General features: G+C 35.2%; 1 protein-coding gene across 1 annotated transcript in view; it reads left to right on the top strand.

Annotated features, from left to right (window-relative positions):
- The first annotated feature begins 728 nt into the window (after positions 1-728).
- LOC123674095 overlaps positions 729-14,257 on the top strand; it is a 115,676-nt gene continuing 102,147 nt past the window's right edge. The window contains exon 1 of the mRNA XM_045608961.1: positions 729-1,199. The gene's annotated coding sequence lies outside the window, so the exon portion shown is untranslated. The remainder of the gene's footprint in view (positions 1,200-14,257) is intronic.

Genomic DNA, 14,257 nt, shown 5'->3' on the forward strand with positions numbered 1-14,257 from the left:
CCTGACTTGGCTTTGACATGACAAGCTTTGTGAGGGCTTCAAGCAGTAACAAGAAGTATTTGGTTGGTCTTGGTAACAAAATCTTACTAGGTATTAAGTAAAGATCGTACCATTCGAAGAATACATTTTTTCTGTAAAATTGCGCTACCTCGGAATCCAGCTTTGAAGTTCAAATAAATTTTGTGTGGTTATAGATTTATCGATGGAATCAGTTATACGAAAATCCAGCTTGGTCCTTCGAGCTATTCACAAGTAATGTGGAGAACATGGATAGATAGTCCCAGCCAGTTAGAAGCCATAGACGAGCACAGCTGGAGAAAGGTTCCTGGACAATGACTTTGTATGACCCCCGGGTTTTGGTATGACGACAAATAATGAAGAAATAGATACCCAAAGAGATGATGAAGTCAATATTACATCAAGAAATCCTGAAACAGAAGACAATGATCAAATTCATATGACCCAAAATGACAACGAGAACGTGATAGAATTCAAATCCTTATCATCTTCTAAGACAAGTAGTGAAGTTTATTATTTGAGACCATTCCCAGTTTAAAATTGAAAAAATGCAGACATTGAAATTGACGACATGATAAAGATATCTTTGGATTCTACAATCCAACGTTTGAACAGCAATACTGAAAATAAGGGGCATATAAAAAACCTCGATTTTCCATAGAGTTCAGAGGTTTTCCAACAAGACTAATAAACTGAAATTGTGTCCTGGAAAAAGCTTTTTCCAACCACGAACAAGGTCGATTAAAACCGTGAAAAATTTACGAGAAACACTTTGTTTAAGTCCATGGCGGCACCTTATGCATACACAATTAATGATATTCAATTTATACGCCGGAAAATTTTTCTACACGGCCGGCCTGATGAACCATAATGGAAAATAAGACCCCGTATCAGGTCCTAATGAATATTAAAGATACCTCGGGCGGTCCGTCAGCCGCTCGCGGCTGCGCATGCTTCGTCCTCTGGGTCGGAAAAGCGTGGAAAGCGCTTTTCAGTACATCTCGATCGCGTCACCTCGAGGCTGCGATACATCGGGAAATTCGCCGGGAGCGTCCGAGGATTCTCGCGGAAAAACAGGTGCGTGAGGTGCTGCGTGGGTGGTGGAGGTTTTCCGGAAAATTTCGTGGGAAATTCGGTTGGATCTTACCGTTTTTGAAAATCTTCCAGAATCGGAATAAGAGGTATGTGGCGATTCGAAAAAAGATTTTTTTCTATCAGAACTTCGTGTGGAAATCATGGAAAATTACGTATTTTCGAAGTGAAAGATTCTCGATCCACTTCACATTGAAATTGTTCAGATATTAGAGAAAATTGATCAATGAAACAAAAAATATGTGGTTGTTCTGTAAGAATTGAGATCGGAAATACGTTATATTCTGCAGAATTTTTATTATTTATTTCGTGCAAAATTTTAAACGAATTATTCGTGCGATATATTTATCTAATTAGATAATTGCAAAGCGTATTTGAAAATTAAATCATATAATGAAACGATACGAAAAAATGAATGCCATATAATGCTCAAATTCCGAATAAATTTCTGATAAATTACGGAATTCTGTATGGATACTTTCAATATTAATGATGATGAAAATGTCAAGAGGGCATTCACATAAATTTTTATAGTAAATGTTTCGGATAGTGGAGAATTTGAAATTAACCAAAACACTGAAAATTTCATACAACAATATTTTTCTTTCTATGCGAATTTTTCTCTACTCATAAAATAAAATAATGAAAATAGTATTTGGAAATGAATGTAACATCATAACATGATTGTAAAAATTCATAACACCAAAAGTATAAGTGGAAGGAGTTGCTGATAAACAATATTATTTTCAGTATCATCGTGTCAATTCCATGATTTTTATTTTATGATTATGATAAATGGTGTCCCAGAAGGTTTTTTTTTCAATGAATCTCATGATTTTAAGATTTCGAAATTAATGTAGGATCAAGACAGAAAAGCTAGCAATTTTTTTTATCGAATTTGAGAGAGAAGCTTTCAACGTTCAACTGCCAAGGAAGAAGAACGGACGAAATTTAATTTATTTTTTATTTTCAATTTATTATTCCTTGGTTGGCAATACACGACGGTCTCATGAGATCCAGAAGTAAGATGCTTAGAAACCCTGGTATGCTTTCCTGAATTTTGAGGGATCACTAAAGTTTCAGATGGCGCATACATCGTTTATCGCAAACTGTAACCACAAACAACACGGAGTGTTTGAGGTTAACCTAAATAAATCTGAAATTCTGGACTCGGTATCAAATTATAACTCTTGTCGACCGCTACCAAAGAATAGTCATGCGTGTGCTTATATTAGCTCAAAGATTCGAAATTTGAAAATAATTATTGACACTCGACATCTCATCTGACACATAGCAGGAATTCGAACAATTCTGAAGGGCGCAACTTTACAGAACTCTGGTAAGTTCTAGTTAACGTAGCAGGGTTTTTTTTCAAAAAGTTCTGAACAAAATCAATCAGTGCACACACCTGGGTTTCTAGGCATCTTAGTCAAACGTAGACGTGGAGTTTGTCACAATGTGCAGTTTTCTGCTGAGCGGCATGTGCCCTCCACTGCTGGTGTGCTTGCTATTGTTTATGGAAGAAGGTCTACGTTGGTATTCATCCAATGCAATATGAAGGCCTACCAATATGTTAATAAAGTGGTAGAACCTCATATTCATAAAATCCTTCAAGACATTTTTCAACATGATAATGCCCGTAGGCACATTGCGAGGCATTCAATGGAGCGAATTGAAGAGGCTAACGTCAATATCTTGCCGGGGCCACTCAGATCCCCTGGCGTTTCCCTTATTAAACATGTGTGGGACATGATGGGTACAAGACTGAATCAATTATCTTATCCTCCACAAACACTAGAAACTCTCCGGCATGAAACACAGGATACCTGAGAGGAAATCTATCACCTGGTGGAATCCATGCCAAGAAGGGTACGGGATTGTCAAACTAATAGGGGTGGTGTAGCACATTATTAAAAAAAACACTAATCTTTCATTTAACTAGTTTTAAATTTCGTTCAATTACAATTACAATTTTCGATTAGTCAAACATTTTTGCTAAACTTCGTCTAAGTCGTCTTGGTGTTTCATTTCGATATCATTGAGTAGGTATATAATTGCTTCTTGCACGAAATTTATTTCAGAAGATGCTTGTTATAACATAACCCACCGAAATTCAGAACTGGAAACACTATTCATGAATGAATTGAAGGTTCCACTCATATCATTTATCAAAAACTTTGTATCATCAAATAACTCCATTTCGATTAATTGAATCTGACGAGTCGTCACTGTTCACTGGAATACGAACACCAACGTAATAACCGTATCAGAAACACCTACATGCGTCCTTTATAGATACATCAACATCTGCACTTGATAACTAATCCGAGGTTTTGTAGCATTTTCCCGTATAAAGCGATGAAACACAAAGAAGCAACAGACGAATACGATAAACATCAAATAAAATGAACCCTATTCACAACCATCAACATCATTCTAGAACAGAAGAAAAAATAATAAAAGCCTGTACGTGCCTCCTAAACGAACAGGCCAGATCGTCATAATATTTGCGAAACGATAAAAACAGAGGAAAAACACAGAGATGGGAAGGGTACATCGCTTCTGTGTTTGCTTTAATGTAGAGGAAACGTGCAAACGAAATGGAAGGAAATTGGACATGTTATATTATTTGGCCATCAGGACTGGAGTAATTGTTGATGGTAAAAGTTACATCAGTGATAAAAAAATTCGGGGGTAAAAGTGACAAAACATCCGGAATATACGCGTGATCGCCTGTTTCCTCCGGATATTTGGTTTTCATTTGCAGGCCAGCCGAACGTTTAGCTTTTCTCGCTACGCAGATCCACTACACCAGTGTTTCTCAAGCGCTGCTCCGCAAGATATATTTTTCGATTTTGTAGTATTTTATTATTTTTAATTTTCGAATGAAAAATAAATTTTGGTGTAAGAAAATTGATGATATGGTATCCCTTCAAAGCACTGATGTAATTGAAAATATTCGTAAGAAAAAAACATCACAAAAGAGACATAACTCTAATTTTGGCTGAAGACGAGTTCTGTATATAAATGCAATACCTGATGTTCGAGAAATTGAGAGTCTTCACGCTGCAACTAAAATAAGGTGGATGCATTTGTAGTGGTTCAAGGTAAAATTGAAAGTGTCTGTAACAATTCAAACTTTCAGTAAAATTGTAGCAGATGCTGTTGATTTTCTCAATTTCAACTTTAAAAATTGGGATTCCCAGGCTTCAAAATTCAATTGGATCAAATTGGCGAAGGAATTGGGTGTTCTTGAAGTACTGTGCATTATGATTACAATTTAACAATTTAGTCCGGTTCCACAGTAACAAAGTTAGTGAAATAATGAATCTTAGTTTTTAATTTTTTCGCTTGTACTGCCACAATATTAAACTTTGTCCCCATCAAACGACGATATTTTGTATACAACTGATATTTTATTGCTTTGGTATGCGAGAAAGCTAACAAGACCTTGCCTGTTGCTCATTGCCCATTTCTGATTGCTTAGAACTTACGAGTACACGATTGCATCTGCTCAAGTTTTAATTGTTGAGATTCTTGATTATTTAGAACCCGAAGCCAAGAAGTAAAATCCAAGCTCTTAAATACCTATGGTGAGGCCGCTATTAGTGAAAGAACGTGCCGACAGTGGTTTCAACGATTCAAGAACGGTGATTTTGACAGTGGAAGAGAGAAGGTTTTCGAAGATGCAGAATTGAAAGCATTACTTGATCAAGACTCGTGTCAAACGAAACAAGAATTGGCAAGATCTTTGAGAGTGACGCAACAAGCCAATTCAAAATGCCTGAAAGTCATGGGAATGATTCAGAAACAAGAAAATTGGATGCCGTACGAGTTGAAACCGAGAGATGTTGAACGGGTTTATTTGCTTCTGAACAGATGCATGAAAGGCGAAGACGAAAGAGATTTCTGCATCGCATCGTGACTGGAGACGAAAAATGGGTTCAATACGATAATCCCAAGCGCAGAAAATCATGACGATATCCCGGCCATGCCTCCACGTCGACGGCTAAACCGAATATTCACAGTACCGTCATGCTCAGTATTTGGTGGGACCAGCTCGGCGTAGTCTATTACGAGTTGTTAAAACCGACTGAAATAATCATAGGCGATCGTTATCGAACGCAATTGATGCGTTTGAGCCGAGCATTTAAAGACAAACGGCCGCAATACAACGAGAGACATGGTAAAGTGATTTTACAGCATTACACTGCTTGACCCCATGTTGCTAAAGTGATCATGACATTCTTGAAGTCGTTGAAATGAAAAGTTCTACACCACTATCAGTTGTTTCAATTAATTAATGCCACACGGTCTGGCTGACCAGCACTTCCGGTCTTATGAAGAAAGTAAAAAATTGGATCGCTTCAAAAGATGACCCGTTTTTTCAACGCGGGAATTGTACGCCGTCCGAAAGATGGGAGAAAGTAAACGGCAGAAGCAAAGTAGTACGTCTATGTACTATTATGCAACAAAAAGTAAGATGTTTCATAACCTCAATTACTTTCCAAAATTGTCACTTTATATGTCAAAATTAGAAAACACATTTTATGATGTTACATGTTCCTGAAAACGAAGACGACGATGAGGCATATCCCAAGCAGAAAGACCTCAAAAAAAGGCAGAAACAGGTTCATCTCAATAAAATGAGAGGACGGAGTGAACATCACGCTAACATTTCAAACCCCCAAGGGAACAAGCCTTGGGAGTTTCTTAATATCCGACGGGACAAAGTTCCTAATACCTTTCCTTGTAATTTTCCTTGCGAGGTTCAGCCGGAGAGCAAGACACGACCTGGAAAATCTTCCATGCGTCCCCGACAACATAATTTTCTTGATACCGATATAAGTCGATGGGGAGAATTCATAGAGTTGAAGATTGAAGCATCGCTCCGTCTAATTTTATGGATTACCTTCGGCTCGGGATATGTTTGACTTTCAGCGAGATATTGGAGTACATTAAATTTATTAATTAATTTGTATCCGAGCAACCGATATTCTTGGAGATAAGAGGTAGACTTACCACGTTTTTGCGGTTTCCTAAACTCAAGATGCAGTCATTTCTTCGAAACGTCAGGAATTGCGATTTTAAGGTTAGAGGCACAATATTGTGAAAAAACGTTGGTTACTTGTTACTTGGAAACCATGACTAAGAGGTCATGTTTTCAAAGTTCGAAGCAAATACAAAGGACAAGACGAAGTACGTGGAAGCATCAATTGCAACAACAACAAAAAAATGAATATTCTTAAGAAAATAATATATTTCACAGATCACAGATAATATAGATAGAACACTCGCCTTCCCCCACTCGAAATTAAGTTTTAGTTCAGGAACCGGTTGATTGGCACCGCTGTGGGCGCTGTTAGTCATTTGTTTACGTTTGGTTTGCTGTCATTTGCATTTCAAACTAGAAGCTGAAACAAGACGTTGTTCGTTGAAGTAAGTACGATTGCCATACGTCGTATAAATTAATTCCAAGAAAAAAATATACTTCCAAATTTCAAGGTAAGTGCTTCAATCAAACAAGTTTCAATATAATAAATAATGCATATTTAATTTTATCAGAATGCCGAAAATAAAGAAATGTTGTGTACCTGGATGTACCGATGAGACAAGTGTAAGACATCGTTTCCCTGAGAGAAATTTGGATATTTTCGATAACTGGCTCTAAATTATCCAACCGAAAAATTGGCAAGAATTAAGTAGAGAATAAATTTATTGTCATTATTTTGTGTGCCATTCACATTTCAAAGAAAAATATCATCTTCCTGAAAGCCAAGGTGCTCTTACTTGTCATGCCATACTTACAATCGGTATTCCAGGTAATTTTATCGAATTTTTCATTTTTATTCATATTTAAATCCCTTAAGTTTTTTTTCTACGTGTACTGTCCGATGTAAAAAAGAGCCACATTTTAATTTAAACGATGCTTAGGATTAGACATTTTAGCAATAGCTGTCTTAAATGTAGTGCCATACCTACAATTTTTTTTTCCTAACTAAAGACTTTTATTTTCACAAAATTTAATATCATCACATATGATCCCAGTTTTTTATAAAAAAATTCAAATAGTCTTTGATTATCGCAGCACCAACCACAGTCGTGTTTTCAGAAAAATTACAAAAATTTTCGGTGCTAAATGATGATTATTTCAATCAAGGTTCGGATTTTCAATTAATATAGTGATGAACAAATATACATCAGATTCAAATTAGAAAAATCAATGGAAAACATATTCCAACCCTTGTTGAACTAGTCAGAAATTAATTATCATCAATTAAACTCATACATCATTATACGATATGCGATAGTGCCCTTCGAAACAATATACAATTGCATACAAAATGAATTCAATTCTCCTTTGCCAACTCACAATGTTGTTATATCCACATTGGATGTATTACAATATAAACGAACAATGTTTATTGAAATTACACACAAGTAGCAGCAAAAGGTATTCTATTTCGAGTTTAATTATGTTTGTTATTTATTTTAAACTCCTGTTTCCTGATATCAGAGAACAATTTCAGCAGCTGAATAATATACATACGTTCGAGGAATGGAAGTCTTCCTATTAAGAAAATCATTAATTTAGCGATGCTTCATAAATCAGAAATTTAGCATTTAACACACGAAGGTAAATAAATTCTGTATCTTGTTGAACATCTTTTGGAAGCTTGGGAATACCAGAGACTAATTCCAATACACTTAGTCACTTTTATGCCTTCTTCCTTTTTTCATATTTGAAAATAGCTATGTATTCAAAAACTATTTTTAGCCTATTCCATTTTGTAAAGCCTCCTGTTATCTTGTCAATTTCATCTTTCCACATTAAGAAAGTGAAAACTACGTCATCTTTTCCCGGAAGGTGAAAATTTTCAGCTGTTAGGACAAGTTAGTGATGTGTAGAAACGAAACCAGTTGCGTCGCTCAAGAACAACTGAGAATATCGCTGCTGTAGCCCGTAGCGTTGACGAAAACCCAAGTTTATCGATTCCTCGTCGATCTTGGGTATTAATGATCTTTTCATGACCGGAATTGAAAGATATTGATGTGGACGACGTTTATTTTCGACAAGACAATTTTGCAAGAAAAATTTCCAGGCCTAGTTATTTCGCGAAGATCAAATTGGCCCATAGATCTTGTGATTCAACACCTTTAGATTTTTTACCTTAGGGTCACGTGAAAGATTGGGTCTATACCAATGCAATATAAGACCTCAAAGTTGGAATTCTTGAAGTTATCGAGGACATACAACGAAAATATGTGAAATGGTCTTGAAAAATTTCATTGAAAGGATATGGTGCTGCAGCTTGGCTGATATCGTTTTTTCTCTACAATGAAGTGAATATTCATTGATTTCTCCCAAAATATACTCTTTTTCATATCAAAATGGAACCACTTATTGGAAAACCCTATACTAGTCCGATGTTGATAAAAAATGGATCGATCTTCGAATCGGGCAGCGAGACTAGCAAGTGTTTCTATGAAAAATTCAGCTCTTTTAGATATACTATTCATGCGCAGATGTAAATATTCCGGACATTTCAATATACCAATCGAGTTGAAGCATTGAAATTTCCATGGGAATTTCAGTATAACCAATCTAGAGAAGGATATGAGGAAGCATGATGAAACACATCGGCAGAGAATTTCTCATTTCCTACCCTTTACAATTTTAATGAGACGTATGTTATCTAGTTAGGAAAGTTATACTAACCCAGTAAATACTAAATACATTCTAGATATACATGAATTTTTATCCGGAGTAGAAAACCAATGAAGGACAATTCACAACCCCTTTCAAAACTTCCAAGTATTTCATTACTGGAATCAATTTAAAGGATGAGATATCATCCCATTCGCCCCAGTTCGAGGGTAAAATGGGAATGATCGTAATTGATTGCGAGCTACAAGTGTTGCCAACGTGAAAAACCGGTATCGATGGAAAAATCACCGTCCCGATAATTTCCGAGAATGTTGAAATTGGACTTCGATTTCGATCGAATCACTATTCGTTATCTCGGGTCTCGGATAAGAGCAGCTTGTCCCGGATGCTACAGCTGCGATCTTGAGGAAATGAGAATAGGAGAGAAGTCATGAGCGCTTTTCAATTCACAAAGTATCCCAGAGTTTGGACAACGGATAATCCTTATTGGAAATCCAACACCTGTTATAACATGACTTGAAAATTTGGAAGTAGAATGACAATCTGATGTTGATCACATCTTCAGAGCCATAAAAAATAAACAATATTCGAGAAGAATATCGGAAAAGAAACATATTTCCTTTGGTATATCTAGTTATTTTGAGTACTATAAAGTTTGAAAATGTCCGATTCCGAATTTTCTCTGTATCCACCAAAATTAGTAGAAGCCATATCCAGAATCATGATTCTGGATATGCTGAACAACCACGGTAGATGACATCTTTCAATCAGCCTTAACTAGGAAGCCCAGAAGCAAAATACAATCAAGGAATCAAGCACTATGTCGAGCAAGAAATTACGTAGAACGCTGCATTAGGGTTTTAAAAATGAGATTTCGGTGTTAAAATGGAGAACATGTTCTCAGATACGTGAAAAAGTATCATGATAGATGTTCTAAGAACTTAACCAATCTGAATATAGGAGATGATGTCTATTATAAAAAGAATCCTTCATCTCCTTGTGACCTGCTTAGGAAAATGTGCCTTTCTATCGTGAGGTTCTTCTTTGGTTTGCAGTGTTTTTCAAACATACTTATCACATCGTTGTATGTACAAAGGGGAAGAGATGAAAAAGTATCATGATAGATGTTCTAAGAACTTAACCAATCTGAATATAGGAGATGATGTCTATTATAAAAAGAATCCTTCATCTCCTTGGTTTCCAGCCACAGTTGTAAACATATGTCCTTTTCCAAGATCATACATGGTCAAAACACCCGAGGGTGTAGAGTATCGTACAAATAGGGAACATATTTTCAAGCCGCATATCAAACCTAATTTATCTGATGAAAATTTGATTCTGCCTGCATCGTCTAATGCAATTCACAGTCCTGCTCATAAAGCAGAAAATAGTAATAGTCCACCCCGCACTAGATTTGGGAGAGAAATAAGAAAACCAAGACGGTTTACATTTTCTGAAAATGACTGTAGTTTCTTTAGTAATATATTGTATAGGAGTTCTGTATTCCTTTATTATTCTTTAGTTAATTGTGTTTCATATTATTACTTGTGATGTTAATTTTATATTTCCGTATTTGTTCAAGAAAAGGGCGTGTTATATATTTATATTTATGTACAGTTAACAACTCTACGAGTACCTATGCCATCTGTGATAAAAGACATAGAATCAGTGAACCCCCTGTTTTAGTATTAATAATCTAGAAGGTCTATGTATAAGTACTTGTTGTCAAGACTACTAAAATAGATGTTTTTTAAAAGTCAATAGTTTGTACATATTTCAATATATAACATAAAAAGTTACAGTGTTTATTTCTATTAATATTCATTGAAATACATAACAATACGATCCAATAAAAGTTGAAAGTACATCAACGTCTGTGTCAATTGGTTTTGAAGATGTAAGGACTGTTGTTTTATAAGTATGCGATCAAATCACATTAGATGTTAAATTGACAGGAATAAAATCTAAAATTTAAATTGTAGAAATAATTGGTTTTGAAGATTAGATGAATAATTAACGTTGAATGTTGTTTCTTTAATTTTCAGGTATGATTTATAATTTATAACATTGTGTTGTTACATTGAATATTAGTTTTATTTCGTAGCCACGCCGCAATGTCATACTTGTCATTTCGATCTTTTTTCCGTTTAATTGTTGTATCAAGTATCCAGTCAACAGATGAAGTCCAAGGATCAGTTTCCTGTGTATAATAAACGTATATATTTCAAACATGTGCAGAATGTCACTGTGGCGAAAGAAAATATAAAATCCACTAATTATAGGAAGAATACGATAGCACAAAAGGTTTTCAAATTTTTTTTCATGTGAAGCTCTTATCTAATAAAACAGAGATAAAGTGCATTTGATGAACTAGTTGTTTCTATATTAATCTTTGTATAATTTAAAGTGCATCGTGTCCAAAGAAAAGTGCTAGGAATGATCATCTTACGAATATTTGTATTTCCTTTCAAGAAGAAAACAGTGAAAAGACATCTCCATTTGGTAAATCTGCAATGAAATATTGGCAAGACGTTTACTAGAATGAATTGAAATATTTGAAATAGCAAGAATCTGTCATAATTTGTTAACAGCGCTACCTACAGTTGACTTGACGAAGCTTAACTAATATTCTCAAAATTGGCAATACAAAATCTAATCAGTGAACTGTTCCACAATAAAACAGCACTTATAATTGGATCCTTCAACGAAATTAAGTCAGCACAACGTTTTTGAGTTAATCTTCATTGAAGCTTTTTTATTCTAGACGTTTCATCCTATATGTCCAATAAATAATCATATGGCATAATTTGAATGATCACGTTTTTCTATATAAAAAGAGAAAAATTGATTTCCATTACGTTTTCTAATTCAGACAGTTCGTTCGAAGTAAGTCTTAATCATATGCCATAAAAATAGTCGTGTTCAACCCTTTGGTACTCAATCTTTCGAATATTGACTGTTTGTTGTACAGCACTTTCATCTCACATTTGTTATCAGAGTATCAGACATATATTTTCTCTCGATAAACTATAATATATGTTCGTTCGAGAAGAAGTTAGTTTTCGATGAGATTCAAGGTAGAAAAATTTTCCGAGATTTATTTTTATGATTTATTTATTGCCTTGAATGAAATATACGCTTGGAGTTGGGTATATGAAAGTATCTGCAGGGAAACTAAACAGTAAAAAAGTTTAATAGCTTTGAAAAATAAATCTTAATGGTTTTCCAGGACAACAACACGTGTTGAAGCACTAGGTCACCCTACAGGGTGAACCAACAGTACATTGGATTTGAATTAGTAATGATTTCATGCTCTTCATGGCACTTCAACGTCTGCTGGCTCCTCTAGTTGTTCATTCAAATAAATACGGTGTTTTAATCGAGAATCAATAATTTAATTTTACATTATGAGCTCTATTTTTCTAATGAATATACGACGAATTTCTTTCAAATGAATGACAAAGCGTGAAAATACAATCCGGAAATCCTAACCCCCTTATAAAACCAGATAACTTGTGAAACTATGTAATTCTATTCGACATGAAGCATCTGGCATCATTCCATATTACCAATTCATTCTCCCCTTTCACTTTCTTCCATTTCACTCTCTATATTACCCACAAATGTTCGATTCTTCCGCTCTGCTATTACATGAAAAATTATTATTGTGTTCCAACTAAAGCCGCCCCCATCAATGTTGGAACGCTGACGTTTGAAAGCTTTCCAATTTTAGATGGTGTCTATTCGAAGAGAGAATGGCCTCACACTTTCACTGGAGTGTTCGTTGGAAGCAGAATAAATGCCGATAGGAATTTTGGAATGAGGAATTTTTCTCCTGCGGACTTTTTGTACGGAATTTGGTTATTCGTTTTTGATGTCCTTCTTGAGATTGATTTTCACCTGTAGAAATGTCAGCTGCTGTATTCAAACGCAAAAAACAAGCATTCATTTGCCCTATTCTGAGGAAGTTTTCCAAAAAAGTTTGCGCACTTATAATAAGGTTGTGACTTATAATGGATCTCCCTCCTGAGAGGGGATATATCCCCCTTATATCCCCCTTGATTACGCACTTGTGCCCTTTTTATGTTCAACATTACGATATTATTTTGCTAGTGAACTTTTACCTCATGATACTGGGTTGTTATCCATATTGTGGTTCGCATTTCTCACCCCTGTTTCCATGACATATGTCAAACACAACTGTCATCCGAAACGTCAAATGTTCAGTTGAATATCAATCATTTAACAATATGAATCGCTTATCTACTGTTGAACTTGTGAAAATTGTGAAAACTTACTACAAGAATAAGATTCTTTAGTAAATACAATTCGACCATTATGGGCAAATTATGACCGACATAATCGTCCATCTGAGTCTATAATTGGTAGAGTGAAAAAATTCGAAGAAACTGAATCTGTTACTGACGTTTTTAAGTCCATTCCGCGTTTATCAAATCAATTGATACGATGATGGTTTGAAATTCCGATGTGGAAACTTTCAATTTTTAAGGTTTCAGGTATGGAAAAATTGAAGCTAATTTTTCTCCTTAGAGCTATTTTTATGCTTAGAAGAGGATAAGCATCCCTTTCCGTTACCCGATTCAAACGACGGTAATCAACACAAAACCTTTAAGTTCCATTCCACTTCTTCACGAAAATAATAGATGATGAGCAGAAATTGTGTATTTATCAGTAGGTACCTATACCATGAATGCTATTATGTCGCCAGATTCTATGTCGCCAGCTCTTGTCGACTCTCGATAGGTAGAGAGGCGACAGAGTGAACTAACAGTCGAATTGATAAAAAATTCAGAAAGAAGTCATAGTCTTATTTTTACTTAAAAAGACCTAAAAAGACGACCGACCACTTTACATTTTGGTCCTTCGAGCCGGATTTGAACACTCGACCTATGGATGTCTACTTTCCAATTCCTCTAGAGTACTTATGACATATACAATATGTTCAGTTCCTTTTATTTCATGATTGAGTAGTATAAGCTTGAATATTTTTATTTATTTCCTCTATTCCTGAAAATATTTGATATTCAGGGGGAAAGAATGTTATGTCGCCACATTCTATGTCGCCAGCTATGTGTCCACTCTCGATAGGTAGAGAGGCGGCGGGGTGAACTGACAGTCAAATTAATAAAAAATTCAGAAAAAAGTCATAGTCTTATTTTTACTTAAAAAGACCTAAAAAGACGACCGACGACTTTACAGATGATATATAAACCAGTACTTATATAATTTCTCTGGTACAAATGGAAAATACAGCTAAGGAGGAGTAGTAAGAAACCCTGAAACAATAAAAAATTCTAGCCGACCCTCCTTTCCAATGAACTTTAACTTACCCTAGATGGTATTGGGGTTGAATTTTGGTGAATAAAATCCTCTTTAAAAAAAGAGCTAATCAAGGTCTACAATCAAACAATAAAATCTTGATTATTTTCCAGCTAAGAAACTCAAATCCCTTTCGGT

Source organism: Harmonia axyridis, chromosome 2 (genome assembly GCF_914767665.1).
Source record: "Harmonia axyridis chromosome 2, icHarAxyr1.1, whole genome shotgun sequence".
In the NCBI taxonomy this organism is placed as follows: Eukaryota; Metazoa; Arthropoda; class Insecta; order Coleoptera; family Coccinellidae; genus Harmonia; species Harmonia axyridis.